Source organism: Uloborus diversus, chromosome 7 (genome assembly GCF_026930045.1).
Source record: "Uloborus diversus isolate 005 chromosome 7, Udiv.v.3.1, whole genome shotgun sequence".
NCBI lineage: Eukaryota > Metazoa > Arthropoda > Arachnida > Araneae > Uloboridae > Uloborus > Uloborus diversus.
This window is the reverse complement of record NC_072737.1, coordinates 38,794,377-38,819,044: the sequence shown is the minus strand read 5'-3', so window position 1 is coordinate 38,819,044 and position 24,668 is coordinate 38,794,377.

Here is a 24,668-nt window from a genome sequence, read left to right as displayed (position 1 = left end):
TTAGCTGTTCAGCTTATGTCATTGGATTGTCTGTATCAGTTTTTTGGTGTAGGTATTACATTTTGACTTCCAGTTTGCAGTAGAAACAGATTAGAAACTGTTTAGATTATATCTTTGAAGTTAAAAGATTTAATTTGCATACATGCATTTTGAAAACTTAAGTATCTGAAAAACAAATGGAACAAATAAAATTGATTATTCTCACAACTAACAAGTACTTCCGTTTCAGAAGAGCTTTAAAAATATCGTTAAAGGCTGAACACTACATATTGCAAGTGTCCTTCGCGTCGTCACATAGATCAGTGACTCGTGAACTGTTGTGAAAACAAAGAAGTCGTGAGCGGTGTTTTTTTTTTTTTTTTTTGATAAATCGAAAAACATATAATAACTAACTTCAACTTTGAGAATAAAGGAACTGAACATGCCTGCTTTGTCATAAAGGTAGTTTATATTCCAATAAAATATCGGCCATCGCGTGACGTAAAAAAATGAAATACTTGTAAATGTGGAATGCTAGCACGTAACGTCTCAGACGGAAAAAAAAAGTTAGTGTTTGTAGAAAGTAAATGTTCAAAGTAAAACATGTACTTTTGAAATAAACATATTTGTTATATTTTTGTTGCATAAAATACTTTATTGCTATTAATTAGGCTTCGGATTTAATACTTAGCATAGAAATATAATGAATGATCATTAGTTTTACGATTCTTTTATAGAACTGTATTTACTCCTTAGGTATAGTCTAAATTACCACAGGCATAGCTTTTTTCTGGCTGTATTTTGCTTTACTCTTTGTTTTAGATCATGGCCGCTTTTAAGGGGTTTGCTTTTAGGGTTCAAACCCTATCCGAAACTTTTCAAAAGGATTCTAAAATATGCTTTTCCTTTTTCTTTCTTTTTTTTGGAGGGGGGGCTTTCAAATTTATTATTAATGTTTTTTTTTCTATTTCTATTAAAAAATGCAGTTTCTAATATTGACAAGTTGTATGAAATAAACGATGTCGAGTGTGTGTTGCGAATAGTATTAATTTTTCTTTTAGTTATTGTAACCATCATTACTTCCAAAAAAAAAAAGAAAAAATACTGCATTTCTTTCAGATTTTGTACACTTCATGCTAACAAAAACATCAGAATTCTTTATATGTAAAAGGGCCAAACTCTATAATTTTAATATATTTTAAGTGCCAAAAATCTGATGAATTACTTTGAATGCGCGTACATGAGTTCACGCATCACATCATCTTTTATATTTGCTCTCATATTAGTATCATTAAAGTTGCATTCCTTTATTTAAATAACATATCGCAACAAAAACAAATAGAACATACCAATTGAATCAAATTGTTTAGCTCACATAAGTTTGACAAGAAGTGCATTGGTATAATCCTTCATGAAACCAAAGTCTGAATACGGCCTATTTTCGATAAATGATACATTTAAATCAAACTCTTTAGCTCACATAAATTTAACAAGAAATGGGTTGGTATAGGGGAGGGTGGCCCAAAACAGGTAGGTTTTTGAAGAACGCTCGAAAATTGTAGCTTTATGATTTTTATCGCAACAACTTCGGTTTTATTTCCTAGCTGGGTTCTTGAACATAAAAATAAAAAGTGATATTTGTATTATTCCAAGCCTAATATTTATTTATTTTCAATTTTTACAAACATATGAAATACCCGCTTTGCCCTAGCATGGAGCCCAAAGTGGGTAAGTTTAACTAATTGTAGTTTGTTATATTTGCCAAACAAATATGAAGTTATAAATGATTAAAATAGTTGACTAGCTACCTGCCATTATATAAAAAAATATAAAACAGTTGTACTTATCCAATTTAAAGTCAGAACATTTGTTTATAAAACATAAAGAAATAACTAATTAAATTAATTGCCATTCTAAAAAATAACTTTTTAAAATTATACTTATCCTATTGAAATCGAAAATCTAAGTCACCACAAGAATCAAGAAATTATAAGTAAATACATGATTAAATCCTATACTCTTTTTGCTCGACCCGCTTTCCCCAAAAAGCACGTTTTTTATTTCAATAATTGCAACCTTAAATTTAAAAAAGAAACAAGAGAGATGACTATCGTTGTGTGTAAGTGGATGGTGTCAGAATAACGTAATCTTATTGACAATCAAAAGAATAAGCTGGTCTTCGACTAATCATAACTAATCATAAGTTACAAAACTTCATATTTTTTAGAAATGTACCTTTTTTTTTTTTAAATTTTAAGCGCAGTCGCGCCATGCCGCTTCACTGCTGCTTTGCTGGCACTGGTAAAAACTTGGGGGTGTTCATGGAAACAAAACTTATGTATGAATCGTCGCTTACACATCATACGAAGGCCTACCCTCTTTGGGCGACTTACCCGATTTTTAACACCCTCCCTTAATCCTCCATGACACAAAAGAATGGTTACGGCCCCGTTTCAAATAAATGTTAAATTTTTAAAGTCATAGAAATACTAATAGATGTTTGCATATGGACTGAAAATCCTCCTTGAAATTTTGCAAAGGAAGCACTCCCTGAAGACTTGTAAATCAATATTTACTCTTACAAATTCATTGTGGAGGAGCAAAATATGCAAAAATACTAAGAATCACATAATTGTGATCAATTAGGTAAAAACAATTTTAGAAGGATGAAGTGGAAGATATCACGGAACGAAGGAATATGTACTGTTATCGTTTCTAATGTTTAGGATTCTTGACATTTTTTTAAATTTTAATAACGTAACAAACAATTTCAGTGTTATATTTTAGAAATTCCAATGTTTTCCGTTTCTTTTCACCGATGCTGTACCGTTAAGAGACAATAAAACACTTAAAATTACTCCTTAATAAATTTTCTAGAGGTAGTTTTGAGAGGTTTGAAAAAAATCACTAAAATATCTCTGCCATTTATAATAGTTGACTCAATCAGTATAATTAATTCAACGATACAACCGAAATTCAATACGTAACAGCCAGTTTTTTATACTAAAAGTTCGAATACGACAATTTGTAGTAATGGCACCATTCACAAACATGCTTAAGACATCGCTCTCAGGTTAACTCAATTTTCTGCACCTTTTAATGTATTTAGACTTTTAAAACTATTTTCTCTCATGAAAAAACGACTCATATACAGTTTGATTGCTTCTAGATTCTCTGAATTAGATAATTCTATTTTTATTTGCTCATATTCAAAAAAAGGTCCGACCTCCAGTAACAGACCAAGAAAAATCTGATGAAACCCCTAAACAGACATGGTGAAGAAAAAATGAGTAAGAGACAAAGTTATCTTTTTCCTTTCAAAACGTGCAAAAGTTCTTTACTTTTAGAACTATATCCTTATTTAATTAAAATGAACGTGTAACACCAGCTGACCTTGCAGTAGCTGTTTATAACCTTCCGTAACTGCCTTGTAAATACCAACTGGCTCACAAAATTCACTCTAATAGCATTAGATGTCCTCACCGAATTCATGGGTCACATCAACATCTGTTGTACCTGCGTAAAAGGCATATTTTTTAAATCCAAAATTATAACTGTATGTTGCTAGACCCTTGTCTGTTAGTGGTGACCTGAATCTAGCACGAAGCACTAGCAAAAAATAGGTTTTTATTTTACATTTTTTCATTGATATAAATTATACTAATATTTAATTTTACTTTTAATGAAGTCCCCCTTTCATTAAAAGTAAAAAAACAGAAATGGTGCTAGTTTAACTCGAAATGTTTTCCCGAACATCTTCTTAAAGTATTTTGGAGAAGTATTATGTTTCGTTCCAACGATAGTTTAATATGCTCAGATTATATATCCAAGATAATTGTACAAAATATTCTCATTAATTTCACTGAAAAAATTGAAATGGTTCTAGGTTTTAAACCACATAACTGTTAGAAATTAACAAATCAATCTTTTTGAGTTAAACAATTGAACTTGTGTGTGCCCAAGTTACAACTCACATCCTAAGTGCAATTTGTGTAGTAACAACATACACATGTGTATCACAACATAAATCAGCCTTTTGAAATCAATGACGCTTTAGACATTAAGTTACTTATTCGACAGTGTCAGGAAAATTCCGTTCTAAAAAAAACTATAATATGTAAATACGAATTACAAAGTATTGACAATGTAAATTGTTTTGTTGGAAAAAAATTAAGAAGTACACACTCTCGATTTTTGCTCAGCTGGTTTAAAAACACAAGTTAATTAAGAGATAATTTAAGCAATGAAATATTTTTTCTAGATAATTTTAATGTAAATGACAAAAACATCTAAGATTAAATAAGAAAGAAACAATTAAACTATATGAATTTGCATTACTGTTTTCATTTTCTGCTATGACATTGACATGGGCTAGATGCAAGTTGCGATAAGATTTTTATTTATATAAATTTAGATAACCTTTGTATCTATATTTTAAAGAATTTAAACACATGTCTTGATATTTTAAATTGTGTTCAAGTAAATGAGCCAGAAACATCCTACATCATTAGTTTTTTTTCCGTATTTCATTAATTCATATTAAATTTAAGCTGAAGTAAAAAAAGAATTCTTAATGAGCAAAAGAAACAAACAATTTAAATGATGTGTCTTTTAATGAATAGACACAAAATACTTTTGTGTAGCAAGTCAAATAACATCATTAAAGCTCCAAGGAGGCGCAACAAGGAGGCACAAGTAGTAAATAGAATTAATGTAAGTATTTATCTTTTTAAAAACAAGGGTATCTGTCTGATGTTAAGTTAAGAGAATTTTTGCAGTAGCGTAATACTTTTAGAAAAGGACAGCACATTATTTTTATTTTTGGGGATCATTGTGTTTGCTCAAGGAAATAGTTTCGTCAGAGTAGAGGCGGAAAAAAAATGATCCACGGTTTGCACACTAATATAAAGAATGTATGGCAAAACAGGAATTTTAAAGTATTCGGACACGTTCTGAGTAAAATTTCGGTAACTTGAAAGATAAAGCGGTGTAATGTGTTTTTACACACTTGAACTTCATAAAATATTAGCTAATGAACACTATTTTTGGATTAAAAACTGCTCTACTGTTCTTCTTTATTAAGTTTCAATCTGAAAACCGTACTATGGTGCTTAATATTAAAACAAGTTTTAGGTGTTTTGCTATGAACGTGAGTAGACGCCCTAACTTATAGATGAAAAAAAAGCCGTACATTCCTCTATATTTTGCAATAAGCATCTACAATAATTCTTACAGAACAAAGGAAGATAAAAATAACACATAAGACAATCGTTAACTTTTAAAGTATGCTTAACAATCGATTGCAGCCTTGTTTGTCATAATCTAATTGAAACGCATGCACGTCGACAAGGAATATCAAAAACAGCATATGTCATAAAAATATGAATAACAGCATCTTCTAACGAATATCTACAGATTAGCGACGTAACAACAAATTGGCCATTTTTCTCTTTGTACTTACATCCCAGTAACTTGACTTTCTTTTTGGAAAAAACAAAAACCACTTTTATACGATTAAAAACATCTCTACAGAATACTTTATCTCTTTAGGCTTAATCATCTCTTTGAATTTTACTGCTTTATGAAAACGAAAAAAACACACTTTCTGCACCAGTGAATTCCTTTGTTAAAGTGGCGCCAAATAACTCATAACATTAATAGGAAATAATTTTCCCAGGTGTCCGTTATTGAGGCGGATTCAAACCCTTTTATGACCGAATGACAGAAATAGAAATGAATCAGAAGAGTACTAAAAGTCATATTTTCAGTAGGTATAAGCAAGATTTACGAGAGAAAACAGGCGCATTGAATGATAACAAAAACTCTACCCCGATGACCTACACCATTTTTTTCCGCGGAGAACTGTGCGTGACATTTCATATACAGACAAAAGTCCTTGAAGGATAAGCTAAAATCCCTTTACCTTGTAAAAATATACGGCATTTCATTTTACAGTTGAATTGTGTATGAGTTATTTTTTCTTTTGAATTATACAGAGGGAAGACTTTACTTCTAAAAGTGAGTCCAGATCGCTGCGAGACGAAATAAGCTCTCATGTTTATGTTTTTGACAATTGGAGCGTTTAGTATCAAAACATGCTCAACCTAACCTTTTTTTTTTCTTTTTAATTTTAGTGTCAGTAAAAGAACTGCCGACTTATTTTTTTCAATATCTTTTTCTTTAAAAAAAAATCAGTGAACGACTTAATTATTGATTAATTTTCAAATGTGCAGTCTAATGATTTACAGCTAAAATTATTTATTTGAAAGAATATTTCTTTAGTTACTTTCTCTGTCCTAAGATCCGCCAAATCCGCTTTTATTGTTGCTAAAAATAGGGGAAAATAATTCCACAGTAAACTCGGCTCAGCGGCTTATCAGTTGTGTGAATTATTGTGCGGCTTATTAGTTGTGTGAATTCCAAAAGGTCTATGCTTTTTGCTGTATTCACGCAATGCGCGATACCATACTCTCCATTGGATCTTTTTTACTGTTTTTTAAATGATTTCAGAAGTCGTAATCAACGATGGACACACTCTAATTTTGAACCTAGAGAGAGGAACGCTGAGGTACTTATAGCCACTCAGAGATACGCACAATCTATAATAGAATTTGCGCGAGCTTATCCCTAATGCCCCAAGCAAAAGAAAATTACATGGGAATATTGCAGCTTCTGTTTTTAAACAATCACATTGCTTATTGTTCTCATTTGACTGTTTTGAACTCGTATTATTTTATATTCCCCCGCCTACCTCGGCAGCACCACCGTCGACCGGCCTACTAATGCTGCTCCTCTAGCGAAAACCGTCTCCAGGTTGCGTCCATATCCTACACACACGCGCATACACACACACATACACACACGCGCACACATACACACACACACGCACGCATACACACATACGCACACGCATGCACACACACACGCACGCACACACACGCACACACTCATGCCTGCACACATACACAATCACACAGGCCTACACACACACGCACGCACATATACACACACGCTTACACATGCACATACACACACACGCACGCATACACACACTCATGAGTGCACACAAACACAAACATAGACGCCTACACACAAACACACTGGTGATTGCGAAACACATAATTTGAAATCAAAATGTCAAAATTCAAATTTTTTTTTTTTTCTGAGAGGACTACCTTCTCATTGTGTACGCTTTTGTGCTTCAGAAGAAATCTATCACGACAGATGGATGTCAAAGATTTAAAATAGATGTGGATGCTTCCGAATCAGTTCAAACTTTGCAGAAAAGGTATTCTTAAATCCTGTAGCTTGATTGAAAAAGAATACTTGAGAGCTTGGTTTGAAGCATCCTTCCAGTGCAAGCACCGAAAAATGATTTGATTTTTTTTTTTAGTTTCTTGTTGCATACCCCAAAGAGGGAAATTCATAAATATCAGTTGATGCCGCCAACAAACGATCACAACATATTTTGTGTATCAGCGAGCATCTTACAGCATTAGTTTAATTTGATTCTTATGATGTGTGGAGGAAAAGCGGAAAACAGTTTATAGATCCTTATGAACGAGATGGCGGGGATGAATCACTGAGGTTTGCAAGACTTCAAAAGGATATTATAGGTTTTTGACGAATACCAAAGATATTTTTTTGACTCCATTATACATCGACAATGCGTTTCTGCAAATTGATGCTGAGAATTGGGAACTTCAAGATAGGCTACCAATCAAACTTCAAAAGAGCAAAGAAACTGAGATTTGGGAAGGTAGAGTGCAGTGCATGGATATTGTTGCTTTTTGTACAACTATCCAGAAGGACTAAGAACTGAAGTATCCCGGCTTCTTGAAATGATTCAGAAAATCATCGAAAAAAGTAGAGCTTATAAGAAATGCTCCAATGAGTATGTTATCAAGCATTTCGGTGTATTATGATTGGTTTGATTATTTTCTCCAGATTTGAAAAACTTGTTAAATGTTTATGCCCTTGATTTGTTTTTCATATTTTTATTGCATTTCATTTGTTTTCTTTTTTCGTAATTTATTTTTTTTCCCAACAGATGCAAAAAATATATTAAATATCTTTGTTAGCAATTTGGCCTCCCTGCGCATTTTTGCCAATATTTCGAAATTTTAATATAGCCCTGCGAGACCTCTAAGCATAAATATATTTTACGAAAATGTTGTTCAAATTCTCATCGTGTATCGTAGCAGAAAATAAGAGGGTGAGATGAACAAAAACACAAAGCTGGGCAAAATAAGAGCGGCCCCAAAACAAAGAATCATAAATTTGCCGGGCCCCACATTTATTTTGGCTAATCTGTTAGCATATATTTTACCTCGATCCTCCTCAGTTAAATGCTGAAAGATGGTTAGCTTTCATTCCAAATTATATAGTCAATAATAAAACAATAATTCTAAAACTGCGACTTTCAAGAATTTGGTTTAACCTAAGAATAATACTTTTCAATGAAAACATAAAAGTAAGTAATAAGGAGAGCCACATCTAGAAAAGAGATCATTTTCACTTCGTGGGTTTTCGGAACTTCTTGAAGCAAAAATAATGAAAGATTCAGCCGATTCTACGGCTTCTTCAATCGATTTCTGATTTTGTAGATGTTTGAAAAGTCATTCATCCTAATTTCTCTCTTTTTCTAACAAATAATAGCGACGCGATTTTTCAATCCCAGCTGATAAGACATAAGAGTAGCAAGGCTTCCTTTGTTCCGAATGTTTTCGAATCCATTTTTGCAAAACCTCAAAATTATTCATGTAATAGCTTAGTCTTGGTATTTATACAGGTAAATTAATAATGTAAACATGCCAGTTTCTTTTTCACAGATAAAAATAGAGAGAGCGCCTATTCTCGGGTATCTTTCTCTGATACTTCAGTTGAAAGATATATTTCAGACTGTAACATAACTTTTTTAAAATCTTGATCCTTGTCTTAATACTGTTCTACGTGTGTATCAAAGATTACGGTTAGTTAGATAGATAAATTTAGGATCGATAGGTTAGTTGCAAAGATGTTAACAGCACGTGGAGGCAAATTCCTTTGCTTTTTTTTCCCGCTAGTAAACGAATTAAACCTAGCATACAAACTTTACAAATGCACTACCTTTTTTGCATTGTTTTAATACATTGTTTGTTAAATGCATTGTTTTATTTTCTCTGGCTGGATTAAAAACAATTTTTTTTTCTATCTAAACCTTAACAATAAAAAAGTTATTCTCTATGCACTATGGTTCAATCCATACAGGTTCGACGGATGGGTGCGCTCGAGCATTTTGAATTTTTTTGAAACTCATATCGCCAAAAGCTGCTTATGAAAGATGTTTAAAATCACTTTCATTTTTTCACACAACAACAGTTATATATTATTATTAGCATGGCTCCAGTGATTAGATTTTGCCGTATTTCATTTTGTATTTCCGTCCCCTACGCGAGTTATTCCCCTTTGAAATGAGTAAAATTTTTGCATTTGACCTTAAAGTTTAACTTGTTGCCATTATTTTAATTATTAAGTTACAACCACGTAACCCAACATGTAAGACTATCATCTTATGCACTTTAACATCAAAGCGTAAAATATACTGCCGTAAATTTAATTCAAATAGATTTTGGCAAAAACACAAGGGTCTAAAAGTCCCACTTTTGACTACGAAAATCACTTTTGATGACCTCTAAAAAATGAAAGGTCCAGTTTAGACAAAAAATAAAGGTGATATTATACATCTTTTGTATGCAGTTTTAGGGATATAAGTTTTGAAAAAATTAAAAATGGTCGAGCGCACCCATCCGTCGAACCTGTATGGATTGACCCTTATGCAAACCGTTAAGCGACTTCGCATATCGATATACCTAATTCTTCAGGATTTAAAACTTATACCGTAATAAATTTTCGTTACCGCTATTTTGTGCAAAACTGAAAACCTCAAAGCATGCTCAAAATTGTACAAAGATGTTTTAGCTTGAAATATTCAATTCAAAATAGTTTAGTTTAAGTTTTTTCTTCTGCCAATAAAAAGAACATTTACTCCAGAAATAACCAATCTTCTCCGATATAAAAATGTTTTAAAGATTTTTTTTAAACGCAGTCAAATCAAGTCATTAAACAATACACCCATACCTGCATAAAAAAATTGCAAAAAAAAAAAAAAAAATATGTTCGAAACTTGACGAGTAGCTTTAAAAAGTTGTTTTCGCAAAGCAGTTTTTTTTTTCTTTTTATTCAGTGGAAAGGGGCCACATAAAAAATATCTCACACAGAAAATTACTCAAACGCTTACAAAATAATCGTTAAACAAAATCAAAAACGTACAAAATTTCGCGAATACGGAAATTTTTGGGAAGTCACAGAGTCATCGAAGTGCCTATGTCGTCATTTGAACATCCCTACGCCGCACTCGCTTTAAAAATAATTTCGTCAGTTGAATCCCAATCTGATTGAAATTTTAATTTACCTCACAAAAAAAAAATCGCACAAAAGAAAATTGCATAAAAAAATCACATAAAAACAAGTTTGGATGTGTAGCACCAAAACGTAGCAGTTTGATCTAAACTCTAAATGAAACTATTCTGAGGATGTTTAAAACTTGATTACATTATTTTTTAATTACAAAAACTCTAATGTTACCTACTTGCTTCAGTACCAACCAAAAATCTATCAGGATGCTGGCTGATTATAGGAATTCTTTTTAAACAATTGATCATTACAACGATCATTCACAATGACTTGAAAGCGAAACAAATAATTAATTCAAACAGTCAAAAGACTTAACATAAATGCATCCATGAATATAAAGTTACTCCCATGCTCTGTACTAGGAAATATTTTTGTAAATTTAGACTATCCATCCGTACATAAACTAGTTAAGTGCTGAACAGTTAGTACATTTAGGATTTTTAGTATTTGAGCTGGAAAAGCAGAATCATTGAACCGAAGATTCCCTAACAGAACTTAAAAATTCGTAATTAGCTACGTGCTTAAGTTTGGTACTAGTGGATTTCATTGATTTGCTAGGCAAATCGAGAAAATATTTAAGTCTTATTTAAGAAAAAATGTAGTTTTGTTTACCTAAAGGAAATGAATTGGTTGATGCTAATTGAAAAATCACGTTGTAGAAATTCAACGAATGCATGTCAGAGATTTTGATGAATTCTAAAGTATTTTATTAGCTCGATTAAATGGATTTTCTCATGAATATCATAGAAACTGAGTTTCAAAGAAAAGAATACAATAATAAATGTATTAAAAGACTTGATCTTTGCTACGAAATTCAAACTAAAACAATAGGAGTTTTATGTCATGTATGTGACCGCGGTGGATCAATGAATAAATTTTTGTAACTGATAATCTTTTTTTTTCCATTAATAAATTTGTTTATGTTTAACATGTGAGATTATTTTTCTTTTGATATATGTTAGTTCATTTTTATTCAAAATAAATTTATTGCCATTATTTTCTGCGCCAAATAAAGAGTTTGTAGAAATTTCGACGCATGCATGGCAGCTATTTTGATCAACTCTAAATTCATTTATTTGCTCGACTAAAGGAATTTGATCGTGACGAATATAGAAACAAAGTATTGAAAAGAAGAATGCCACATTAATTAATTTAAAAGATGTGTTCTTTGTTACGAAATTCAAATTAAATTAATAATAGTTTTATGTCGTCTAGGAACGTGTTGTGTTAATAAACGAATGTTTGTAACTGATACCATTTATACCATTACGAGATTCATCTGTGTTCAGTAAATGAGGGTATTTCCCTGAAGATAAATATTATTATATTTTTACTCAAAAAAAAAAAAAAAAAAAAAAAAAAAAAAATCACTGTCCTTATTTTCTGCGAAAAATAAAGATTTTTCCTTTATTTAAAAGGAAAGATACATCTTCATTATATAGATAACACAAACAATAAAATAAATAGTTTTCGAACATAAAAACAATAGAAACACTAAAAAACAATTAGCCTCGATAAAATTGAATTATTGACAAATGAAAGCTGTTCAATTAAGATAAATTACTATCTTCTTTCATTTGTCCCACTTTTCATAGCATTTCTTTTACTACAAAAGGAGAAAATCATCTTGTTTTAGAACGATGCATTCGCTTCACTGAAATCTTCTATTGAAATTATTAATGATGCAATTGTCACGATTATAATTTATGTTCTTTTTATTTAAGAAAACATATAAAAATTATATATATGTAAGGTTTCCAGATACATTCAAATATTACCCAAACTTTGTTTACTTTACAATGATTTTGACCTCATTATTCCTTATTATTACGGACTTCTGGCGCATAATCATAGTTACTAAAACTATTTTATAGCATAACATTGCAAATGTTTGGCCTACATGCAGAGTAAAATAGAACATACAGTAGCCAATTATTTTTAATGCAGAGGTTTTGATGCATAAATTTTATCTTTTTGAAAACAAAATCTACAAATAAGAAAGTTGTACAACAATCATTGAAAGTGTTTTGTCGATTCCATAAGCAGTCATAGGGAAGTTTATCTATTATTTAATAACATTTTAGAATAAAGCTAGGTATACCCACCGCTTAAGGTCAGTTTCTCCCTAAATTACTATGAAGCACTTCCCCACCCTCACAGAACGTGGCCCCACAAAAATGAGGTTCAATCCCTCTAAAACTGGTTTCACCTAAAAATTTCAATGGCGCAATCTACACCGTGACTCCCCCTCCCCCTTATGGGGACCCCTAAAAAGCAAAACAAATAGTTGCATAAAGTTTGTACACGCTCATGCTTTTAAAAATGGAAATCATCTAAATAGAAGTATTGGAAATTAAACTAATATCCGCGTTTGAAATAGATAATTTTAAACAACAGCCATTTTCCCCACCTTTTTTGGTCAAAAAAAAAAAAAAACAAACAATTCGCGTTTTGATTATTTACCAAAATACTTAAAAAACCGTACTTTTTTATTCAGTTAAATTTCAAATTTCCGCTTACATTATTCGAAGGAAGAGCCAGATAGCTCAGTCTGTGCAACGTTAGACTTTTGACTGAGGTGTCCTCTGGGTTCGAATTTCTGTTTAGCCACGAAGTATTAATAGCATTTTAAAAGTAATTAGTTTTCGTACAACAACTAAATATACCCTACTACTCTTAATGCGTTAAAGCTAATGCAACGGGACTGCTCTCTACTTTTAAACATCTTGGCTATTTTAAATCAAGGTTTTTTGCGTACAACACCTGATGCTTTAACGTAACACATCTGTGAGTAAAGGAGAAACATCTTCTAAATGATTTTTTTAATGAGCTCCGTACACATTTAATGTATGGATACGAGTTCATAACTTTAAGTATAATCAATGCCTTTATCTAATCACTAGAAGTACTTACTAAAGCTAAATATTTGCATACCTACAGATTTATTGCTTACTTATAAATGAATATTTTTCAAATAATATTGACTCTCACAATCTGGTCTTTGTAAGTTGTTTGGAAGAAAATATCAACATGGATAGACAACAAAACTGTATTTTGTTTCCTTGGTGCAATGTCGGTTCTTTCTTATTTCTTAGTTAAATTTACAATTTTCTGATCATTTATTCAAAGGTTTAGCTGACCGTTCTGCAATGTTGGATAGCTCACGTAAGAGCTTTCGGAACTTAACCTAATGATCTCCAGGGTCCAATTCTCTGTTCGCGGGTTTTACCTTTTTAGCATTTTCAAACCATGCACTTTTCGTATAAACCCTGAGGCGTTAAAATTAATACAACGTGAATGTTCTCCGCTCTAGAAAAATAAGTGCAATGTGAGCATAAAGAGAAGCATAATGTTCAGAAGTTCAATTTAATAATTCTTCTTTGTATGCTGATATGCGGAGGTTTTTTTTTTTCCCTAACTTTGCAATGTAAACCTCGGCAAAATTCAAATGATAATATATTTTATTTTATATTACTTCTCAATAAGTTTTTTTTTCGTGGGTTACATCAGATTTTCCTTAATATTTTTTTTTAATGAATTATTTCAGTTCGATTGCAAACTTCTGCTTGCATTGATGAAAAAAAGATCTGTGCTGCCGTCTAGGAAGAAAAAAATAATAGTTTAAAAATATCGCTGTGAGAGATTATTTATTTATTTTTTTTTAAACTAAAAAATACTTTTTTTCAATATTTTCTTTCGGCTTTTGTTATGAGAGGTTTGAATGGTTTACATATACTACATTGAACAAAGTTTCATGTAGAAATCCTGATTGGTAAATTTTTAATATTTTAATAACTTTTGCATTATACAAGATTTCTCATTCTTCCCAGCTGAACAAGGGAAACGAAATATTCAACAACTCTTTAAAATATGTAGACAACTTCTTGAAACTTCATACGCTTATTAATCACACAGAACAAAAAACCAACAAACGGTTATGTATTTTTAAGTCATTCCCTTAACTAGTTCTTGAGTTGTTTAGTCGGGCGATAAGAATTATTTTTTAATAGTATGTTCACACGATGCTTTTAGAGGCTTTCCTGGGCTACAATTTTCATGCAAAAACATGCACAGGCCAGCTATTTTTTTCAACAGAAAATATCTACTTACAAATTTTTTTTTAAATTAAATGTTAGAAGCAGCTTATCATCTTTGTTCACTGATATGCATATTTTACAACTTTTTAATGTAGTCATGAATACTAAAGAGCCTACGACGTCAAACACCAGTGACGTTGATATAGTAAACTTTACGATTAGGTTTAAAATAAAATGTATTTTTGTTCCTTTGCCCTTAGAGAAATAATATAAGTTTGAGTTAAATGAATTAAGCGTTTCTTGCTTCTTTGGAAATAAATTAATTACTTGCCCTTGTAACAAATGGTTTACTTAAGTGCGAAAGTAAACTGAAATTGGAATGATCGAAAAGCATAATATTAAACTTTCATCATCGTTGCTTATTTACTTACTTTTTTGTTTCTTTTCCTGGATAATCAAGGATAATTAAAATGAGTTTTACTTGATTGTTAACTATGTGGTTAAACATGAACGACTGTTTTAAACGAAACATGATTTGAGAGTTCGTTTGCAAAAAATATTTACAAAACCAAGAAGCAAAGGGTTGTAAGTGCCAAACTTGCGCAAAATGGTACAAGAGACTCATTTGGCTTGGGGCAACACGTTGTACTGTACTTCCGGAGGGAAGTAAACAGTAGTATATACAGAAATGACGTTTCAAGATAATTGAAGAAACACGTTTTGCATTTAATACAAACAGGGAAATGTTGGTGTTTTTTTTCTTTGTTTTTCAGTGTTCAAGCTTGTACAATAAAGCTAACGTACTGTAGATAACAAAAGTAAAAAAATTAAAAAATTAAAATTTAGCAATTGCTGACCTTTATTTGCTCACGTAGTGTACCCCTTGCAAGTATTACAAAACAGCATGCTTTCCAAAAGAAATTCAATAAATCCTACCAACGGTTTGAATTTTGCACACACTTTACTTATAAATCTAAAACTTTCACGCTCTTACCTATTATTTCTTCTGCCTCAACTAAAATAATCTTTTTCTCACGGTTTGTTATGTACCCTGCTGTTCAAACAACAAGCATCACGCATTAAAAGACGGGGTGTACATGCAAAACTTTGAGTTAAAACAAACAGTTTATGCATGAAATAGATGTTACGTTGTTTCTGAATGAATGAAAAATATTCTGAAGGAAATAAAAAAATGGCCACAAAAGTGTATCTACATAAAGTTCTTTGAATTATATCTTAGCAAAATTGAATCAGTAACTGACTGTAAAAATTTAGAAAATGCATTGGGTTTTAAATCGCTTATAACGTTGTATAAAATCTTCTCTATCGTTATATTAAACTTGATAATATGTGTTTTATTTCATCTAACAAAATGAGTAAAATCAAACGTCAATGAGAAATTTGTGATGCATTTACTTGCGCCCAAAAGAATCTAAAACCTCAAACTTGACGTTTGCATACGGTAGATAAAGGGATGAGGCAAAGTTATAGTGTTGTCTTGCTCTATTTTAGGATTCAAAAAAGAAAAAAAAAGAGAGAAAAACAATCAGGATGATTTTCAGTTTCAACAATTTTTCAAGCATACAGTATTAACAATAAATTAAAATATTGTATGGTGATATTTGTTTTTAAAGAAAGTGATACATAAAAAAATTCACTCGTTTACAAAAATATAAATAAAGAAACAACATGAATAAAATTGTTGAAAAAATAGCAAAAGACAAGCATTTAACAAGCAGAAAATACCCAAGAAAAAAAGTAATGAATAGATAAAGATATACCAAAAAGATTTTATGTAAACATACTTGATTATTTACAATCTCAAAATTTAAATATTTCTTGGGAACAATATTTTCACTGACGTTAAACGATATTTTAATAAATGTCAATGAACTGTTAATTCAATTAAACTTAACGAAAGTAGATTTCCCATTTTAACAATTTACTTATGTAACCAATTAAGTTGAATAATATGTTGTGAAGTTCAAAAAATGCAATTAGCAGAATAATTTCTTTAAATTCTGATAACCTAAGCGGAAATACATAGAACGCTTTTTAACTCACTTAGCAGCAGAATAACAAATAGTAATTACAATATATCTAAAAGAACTCAAATGGTTATTTCTCTTGACAGGCAAAAGTGATTATGAGAATACATTTTTAAGTATCGTTTTAAGTGATTGCTTTATGGTAAATTTCGAAAGTAGTAGCTGAAGTAAATAATTTGCACGACAGTATATAAATAATATTATTTAAAAATACGTTAACAATTCATTTGTCGATTTTATGTTTCTTTCTTTCCTAAAAAACAGAAGATGGAGTAATTACTGCTATATTAGAAAAAAACCTACAGATTATCATTCTGTTTCTATGAAGATAGTACAAATCTTTCGACAAAATGTTTATTTTTAAGGATTTCAGCAACATTGAACTATGTTATATTGGTAAATAAAATCGGTTTTCCAGTTATGTAACACTATTTTTTCAGATACCAAGCCTTTTTCTATTTTATAACATTAACAAAAGACTTTGTAAATATTTGAGGTAATGCTACTGAACTTTAACTTAATATCAAAAACTTTAAGAAGATACATAGTAAGACGAAACGTAATTAATTTAGCGAACTAAATACAGTAAAAAACGAGCGAATGGGTCAATATAAAAATTATTTCTGGTTGATATGCGTCAATTATCCAACAACTTTCTTTTTCTGCAGTGTGGCTATTTCAACAGTGAAAGAATCAATGTTTCCCTTTATATATATATATATATATATATATATATATATATATATATATATATATATATATATATATATATATATATATATACACACAAATGCATAACGACTGGGAAGTTAATTTTATTATTTTCAGGGTCCGACAAATCGCGGGCGATTAAAAAAATACCTTAACAACTAGTTTTTAAGAACAAAAATCTTTCAGGATTCCTGTTATAATGAAATGTAATATAAATTTTAACTTATAATGTTTCTGTCTCCTAAGATTTTACTATTTTGCCGGTCTCCAATTACATGTAAATGAGTTATATTTATGTGTCACCTCTGCGTGAGACGAAAAAATCTGTAAATATACTTACAAATTTAATTTATCTAATACTAGATATACAAAATATTTGGAAAGAAGATTATGGCACATTTTTCAACAAAATTGATATAAATAAAATAGAATTTTGTAGTCTTTGCAAGAGAGCATTGAAAAATAAAGAAGACGAAATTGTTGCAGCAAGTCTTACTTTCTAGGATTATGTTGAGGAAGTTTTTGGTGTTTAAAGCCATACGCTTGTTTAGAATAAAACCAAACAGAACTGCCATACCTATAATGCAAAAAGATCATTGTTGAATGAGAAGAGTAAACATTTATAACTGCATATATAATAAACATATGATTAAAACAGTTCTATACATTCTTACCACCTCAAAGTTTAAAAACATTATATACATCGTACACAAATACGCATTTTTTGCAACTAACTTGAAATTTTGTGCTGTTCAATGTTATTTTACATTGCTTTGCAATACAAAGTAAATGTTTATGGTTCTATCGCTATCTACTATATCTATCTATCATATATACTGCCGTGGGAAAATAAGGGACAGTAATTGCCTTTTTTATTTATTTATTTATTTATTTTTTGCATTTGTGTCGTCTATTAAACTTTAGCGTTATTGCAAAAGTACAACAAATGAGTTTGCTTGCGTAGTTTCCACTGAAAATAAATTACGAAAAATACATCATCTTCCAAAATTTCCCTACAGTTAGCACGAAATCGAAAACGTCTTTCTTCAAACATCTCAAAACCTCATTTCTGCAGATACTTCTCTTCATCTTCCCACAGCTGTATAAATGTGAGTTGCAGGCAAAAATCAGATACAGATCACATAAACACATAGTAGTTAGAATAATTCTAAAAGCAATGCTAATGAAACAGCAACTGTCCAAAATCGAAAAATTGTAAAACTATTTTGCAATATAATAGTCTTTCAACATGAAGCTTAACCATTATGTTTTGCATTACATTTTAACCTTCTTTTATTTTGCTATTACAGAAGAACAATAAGACTTCAGTTTACTACTTATACCTAACGGCCTTATTAATACCATACGATGTAAAAAACATTATTCCATATTTTTTCTCTGGTTACTAAAAACTGTAAACTAAACTTCATAATAAAAATTTGAAAATATTAGAAAACATTTTGCAGTGTATTTTTATTTTAAAATCAACAATAAATAAAATGTCCTGAAATACACAATATGCCCCAAAGAAAGCTAAATTAAAAAATGCTCCTCAGAATGATTGGAAAGTTCCAATTATATTGGGCGGGGCTGTCAATTTACTGAACTTCATTCAGTTGATACTCAAAAACGTTAACCGAAGGACCCAGTTTGTAAAAATGCAAGATTATAAGGGACGTCGTACATACGTACGTACATACGTACATACATACGTGCATACAGACGTCACGAAAAACTCGTTGCAATTAATTCGGGGATTGTCAAAAGGTGTCTATACGTTCTTAGGCATATATCCACGTGTGGTCGGGTTGAAAAAAGACTAAACATTCATTCGGGGGCGAGAAAAATGGAAATTAATGCCTATTTTTGGGTCAAAATCTTTTCGCGAATATAATACTTCCTTTACTTCGTACAAGGAAGTTTAAAAAATATCTACCCAAAGTGTTAAAAATCATCCACATCTGTATTTATATCAGGGTTGCGTGGTTAGAAGGAAAATAATAGTTTCAAGAATCCGACTCCCACTTCTTTACCCATGGATAAGCTTTATAAATTCCAATCGGGTTTAAAAACCAAGACTAGGAAGCACTGTATTCAATCTCCGAACATGCAAGCCAAAATGTACAACGACTTTAGACCGTACTGCGTGCATACTATATAATTAATACCATACGTCGACTTAAACCGATTATTCACCTTATATGATCAAAAGATATGTTTTTTACACTAAGAATATACTTTAAGGGCAATGCGTTGCGCACTAAATGTGAATCGTCTTATATCTATTCTTTGTAAACTTCTTTGTAAACTTCGCTTCATTAGCGAAATTTTAAAACTACTTTTTAAAAAACCATTTATGAAATAAAGAGTACTCTTTTTGAAAAATAACAAGATAAGTAAATAAAAAGTCATTTTTAAGGTAGTTGTGAATTTACAGTGTAAATATACTAACGAAACTAAAATAACAACAACGCGTTTGAAACCTATTAAGTCTCTAAGACTACGAAGTCATTTTGGAAGCAAACTGTTTCTAAAACTCATTTTTTAAATGTTTGAACAGCCGTGCTTTGACGGAAAGAGGAATAAACTCTCTCTCTCTCTGAACCCGAGCTTCAATTTTTCACGTTAACTTTGTTTCCCGTACGTCTTTATAATATCAGTTAAATAGCTGCATTAGTAGATAATGCATGTGTGTTAGCATATATTACATGTTGCACTAATTCATAAATTAACATTTATAAACGACTAATGTAACCAAATGTTTCATTGAAATGTTTTTTATTATTCCTCAATTCAGTAGCTAGAGCTACTTGATTTAACCTTCATATGCAGCCATATCCTTCAGATACAAGCACATACAATAACGCTTTCCAAAAACAACCTTACTGTAAATTCATGGGATACGAATTATAAAAAACATGCAAAATATACTTCTGAATTTCTGATATTTCGTTCGTAAAATATTTGTCTATCCGAAAAAGAAATGCAGAGACCCCCCCCCCCTCTTTCAATTACACATATATGACTGTCTTCTACTGGGAACATTGCACGGTGTAAAATTAGGAAAACACATGAGAAAATTATAAGAGAGTTCCAGACAGTGTAAACTGTGATATCGCCGACCATCGAGACTAGAGAGCAACGGCCATTTCGACTCCAAGTCAAATGCATTGCCACTAGGCTAGACGTGAGGCACAAAATAGGATAACATAATAAAGACTTATCATTAAAATATTTAAGATTTTTTTTTCATGTTAATAATAAGTTATAATTATATGATGAAATAATGGATAGATGACATGATTTACTCGCATAGGACAAAAACCCACAATATTTCTGCATATTTCATTGTCTAAACACACATAACAGAAAATGTATTAAATATTATAAGGCTTTAATGATTCTACTATTGGTTTTTGCCGAAAGTAAAGCTACTTAAATCCATATTACATACAATGAAAGCAATACAGTTGTTTATAGAAATTATAAATATTTATTTGTGTGCGAACGGGTCAGTTGATTAAAGTAAAGTATGACTCGCCACAATTTTGTAACAACAGACAGACACTAATTTATCCCATTACAATATAATTCTTCAATTGCACAAAATTCAAATATTAAGCATTAGGGACAAAACAGATTTTGTAAGCGTTTTTTGTTTTTAGATAATTTCTTAGTCTCACCTACAATAGAATATAACAAAATCAATGTCATATAAAGCTTAGATTTTTAAATAATCATTATGAATGGTACGTTCAAAATAAATTAGAGTTTAAGTACAGCTAAAGTATGACGTGAATCTTTTAATTACTATAAGATAAAAGATATGCTAAAATGAAAGCTGCGTTAATTTTTCGTAATTGGGGTGAACTCCCAGAGAATAAATTGAGTTTGCCTTGCGCATTTTTCCGAAGAAAATAAATGAGTTAACGTTAGTAAAATTTTAGCGGAGAGAAATGTACGAACATGTTTGAAGAGTAAACCTATCCTCTTCATGTTACATAACTAATTCACTTGCCATGTTATGTAAGTGTAAGGATTTTATGAAATAAAACTTTTTTTTCAAACTTAGGTTTTAACAGGGGCTATGTACCTTGGAAAGAAACGACTTGTCTTATAGGTGTACACACCGTTGCAGGAATTTTAAGGGAAAAAAAGTTAACCTACTTAAATAAGAAAAAAAATCAACAAATGTACAAAAAAAAGTTTAAACTTTAATAAAGCATGAATTATTAAGCCTTTCAAATAATTTTTAGCGTTTAGAATTCTGGATTGCAAGCCTGTTTTTTTATCTGTATGCAATCGCTTTTGTAATACTGTAGATTGATTTAAATCATTTACTGTGTAAAATCATCAGAGGAGAGATGCTGATGAATCAAATTATTTTTTTCTTAAGACTCAAAATTGTCCTATACACAGTGTAAAAGTAGGTAAGATTTCGAAATTGTTTTCTATATATTCTCCAGTTTATGCTTTCTTTAGAGACTTTATGCTCTAATTCAAACTTTATAACTTATAAGTTTAATCCAGTTTAAACACTCAATTTTGAGTTGCAAGGAAACGTGGGGCAAAGTGAAAAAGCGATAACAAGCGAAATGGCGAAATATTTACTCCGTTTTTAGCGCCACTTATATTTTTATCTTTCAACTATGTAGTAAAGCATGTATCCTACTCCAGTCAGAAAAAAAGGTATGTCTAAACAATAAATCATAGGGTAATACAACCCGTTTTCAAAATTGATACCCATATTGCAAAATTTTGTCAAATATCATTTTTGTTATTATCATTTATTAAGTTCAGGTTATAAACACTAATATTTCTTGAGACCTATTAATTACCAATGCAGTTATACATTCATTTGATACTTCTATTTGAAATGCTCTGTACAATTATTCAAATCCATGCGGAGCAAAGTAAAATAGTTCATTTCGTTTATCTGTTCAATCATTTAAAAGATTACTTACAGTCATAGGACAAAGTAATAGGAACACCTGTGAAAAAATGAAAATGTTTCATCAATAAGGGGTTGGGGCACCCTTTGTCTGAATAACAGCTTGTACTTTACGTGAGATTGACAAATAAAGGTTTTGAGTATAGATCGCTGGAATTCGCCCCCATTCTTCGTGCAAGACCGCCTCGAGTTCAGATGGAGTGCGTGGAGGAGGAAACCGCGCACGGATCTCTAGAAAACCCAACAAAAGATCAATTACAGTAAGCTCTCTGTTTAACGACGCTCTATTTAACGACTTTCTCTATTTAACGACGGCTTTTCATGGTCCCAGATGATCCACTACAGTGTTAAAAGCATTCTGTTTAAGGAAGTTCTCTACTTAAGGACGATTTTTTGCGGTCCCTTGAAAGTCGTTAAACAGAGAGCCAACTGTATGTTCATATCAGGGGACTGGGGACACCATGTTAGATGTTCTACTTCATCGTCATGCTCATGTAACGAAGTTTAAACACAGAGGTTCTTGTGAATAGGGGCGTTCTCATCTTGGAACACCAGACGTTCTCCCGGAAAGAGTCGGAAGCATAGAGCTGGAAGATGATTGGCAAGAATGATTTGATAATTTTTACCTGTGATTCTCTATCTCAGTGCAACAGGAGGCTCAAATCCACTAGAAGATATTGCTCCCAACAATATCACAGAACTCCCTCAAATCTTCCGGGTAAGAACCAAGCTGTCAATATAATATTCTTTTGTCTGTGTTCCCCAGACGAACACGCGCCCAGTGGTCTCGAATGGTGTAAATGATGTCTAGTCAGACCATATGTCTTGTTCCCATTGCAGGTGTGTCCAGTTTAATTGATCTATGTACCACTGTAATCTCTTCATAACACTTCGCGTTGAAACTAACGGTTTTGGAATAGCTACTCTGCCAATAATGTGGGCAGCATGCAACTCCTGTTGATTCACTTTCATTTATACGGGGCTCTGAAGGTTTGTATGATTTTCGGACGTTATCTGCGGCAGTGCGTTTTTGAGGGACAATCCTCTTCAACACTCGTCTATCACGATCCTTCAGCTTCGAATTTGTCCCACTGCTGAACTTCGCAGAAGACACTTTTCCCAGATTTGTATAGGCTGTCACAACCCTTGAAGCAGTGATCCTTGAAACATCCAAAAGACTGGCTGTTCTCAACACTGACGCTTCAGCGAGATGAGTTACAATTGTCATGCTTTTTTTCACGTCGGAGAGGTTGGACATAATTACGTTTTGCTAAATACAGAATTTTTCCATACAACCCTTACATTGCCAAATGCCGAATTGCTTGGTTGATACCTTCCCTACCCAAACTAATGTAACACGTGGCGGTCGTTTATTGGGCGGTCGAAAAAATACTCAGTTTTGAATGGGTGTTCCTATTATTTTGTGCTCTACCTGTATGTATTTATTTATATATTTTTTCATTTACATTCCTTCATTTAATAATTCACGCATTAAATTATTCATACACTAATTTCTGTACTTAATTGCTAATTTATTTACTCGTCTATGCTTTATCATAAAAAACTAATTAATCCATGTATTTATTTGTTTATTGTTTTACTTTCGTTTGATGAATTTATTAACTCATTCATTTCCTAATATATTCGATGGTCATTTAATATCACCTCAGTTGTGACTTATGTAGAACTGAAAATTGCATACCTCTCTTATTGTTTACCCAATAAATTAAAAAGAGACCCAAGATTCAACAGTTATTTTAAGCCCATTCATGAGTGCAACTCAGTTTCAAATAAATGTACATGAACTCGCTCTGATACGGAAAAATAAAACTAAAATAATATTTAAAAAATGCATTAATATGTGTACTTACATTACTTGCCTTACAAAAACACAAATCATAGATTTTTCATGAATTTTTGTTTTAATTTATTACTTAAAGAAAAAAATATTTAATGTCCTAAAATGTAAGCAATGCATTAAATGACAAAAAGAAATGTTCTCTTATTTTCAAAATGTTTTGAGAAAACAACTTCAAAAACACTGGGCATTAAAAAAAAGAAAACAGCAACAAAGAAAAAAGACTGGACAAAACATAAGAAGGAAAAAAAACAATGGACGAAACATAAAGAGAAAAGGAACAAAATCATGAAAAAGAAATGTTCATGTTGATCACGGTGAATGAAAAAATATAAAAATACAAAAAGTAGAAAAGAAGGGGGGCGGTGGGGGAGAGGGAACAGATTAACGAGATTCGAAAAAAGAGAAAGAAGCAGTGGTAAGGATTATGTCCGAGTCATATATTGACTGACGATCCAAATAAAGTGTGTCGTGATAAGAACCTTGAAGATGTTGAACTACTCATGGAAACGAAATAGAGTTACTGATGCGAAAATGAGGCACGATTTGGTTTGAAAGTGGCAGTATTGTAAAGAATTCGTTCTGAATAGAGCATTCGCTAGCACAGGTAATGCACTGAAAAGTGTATG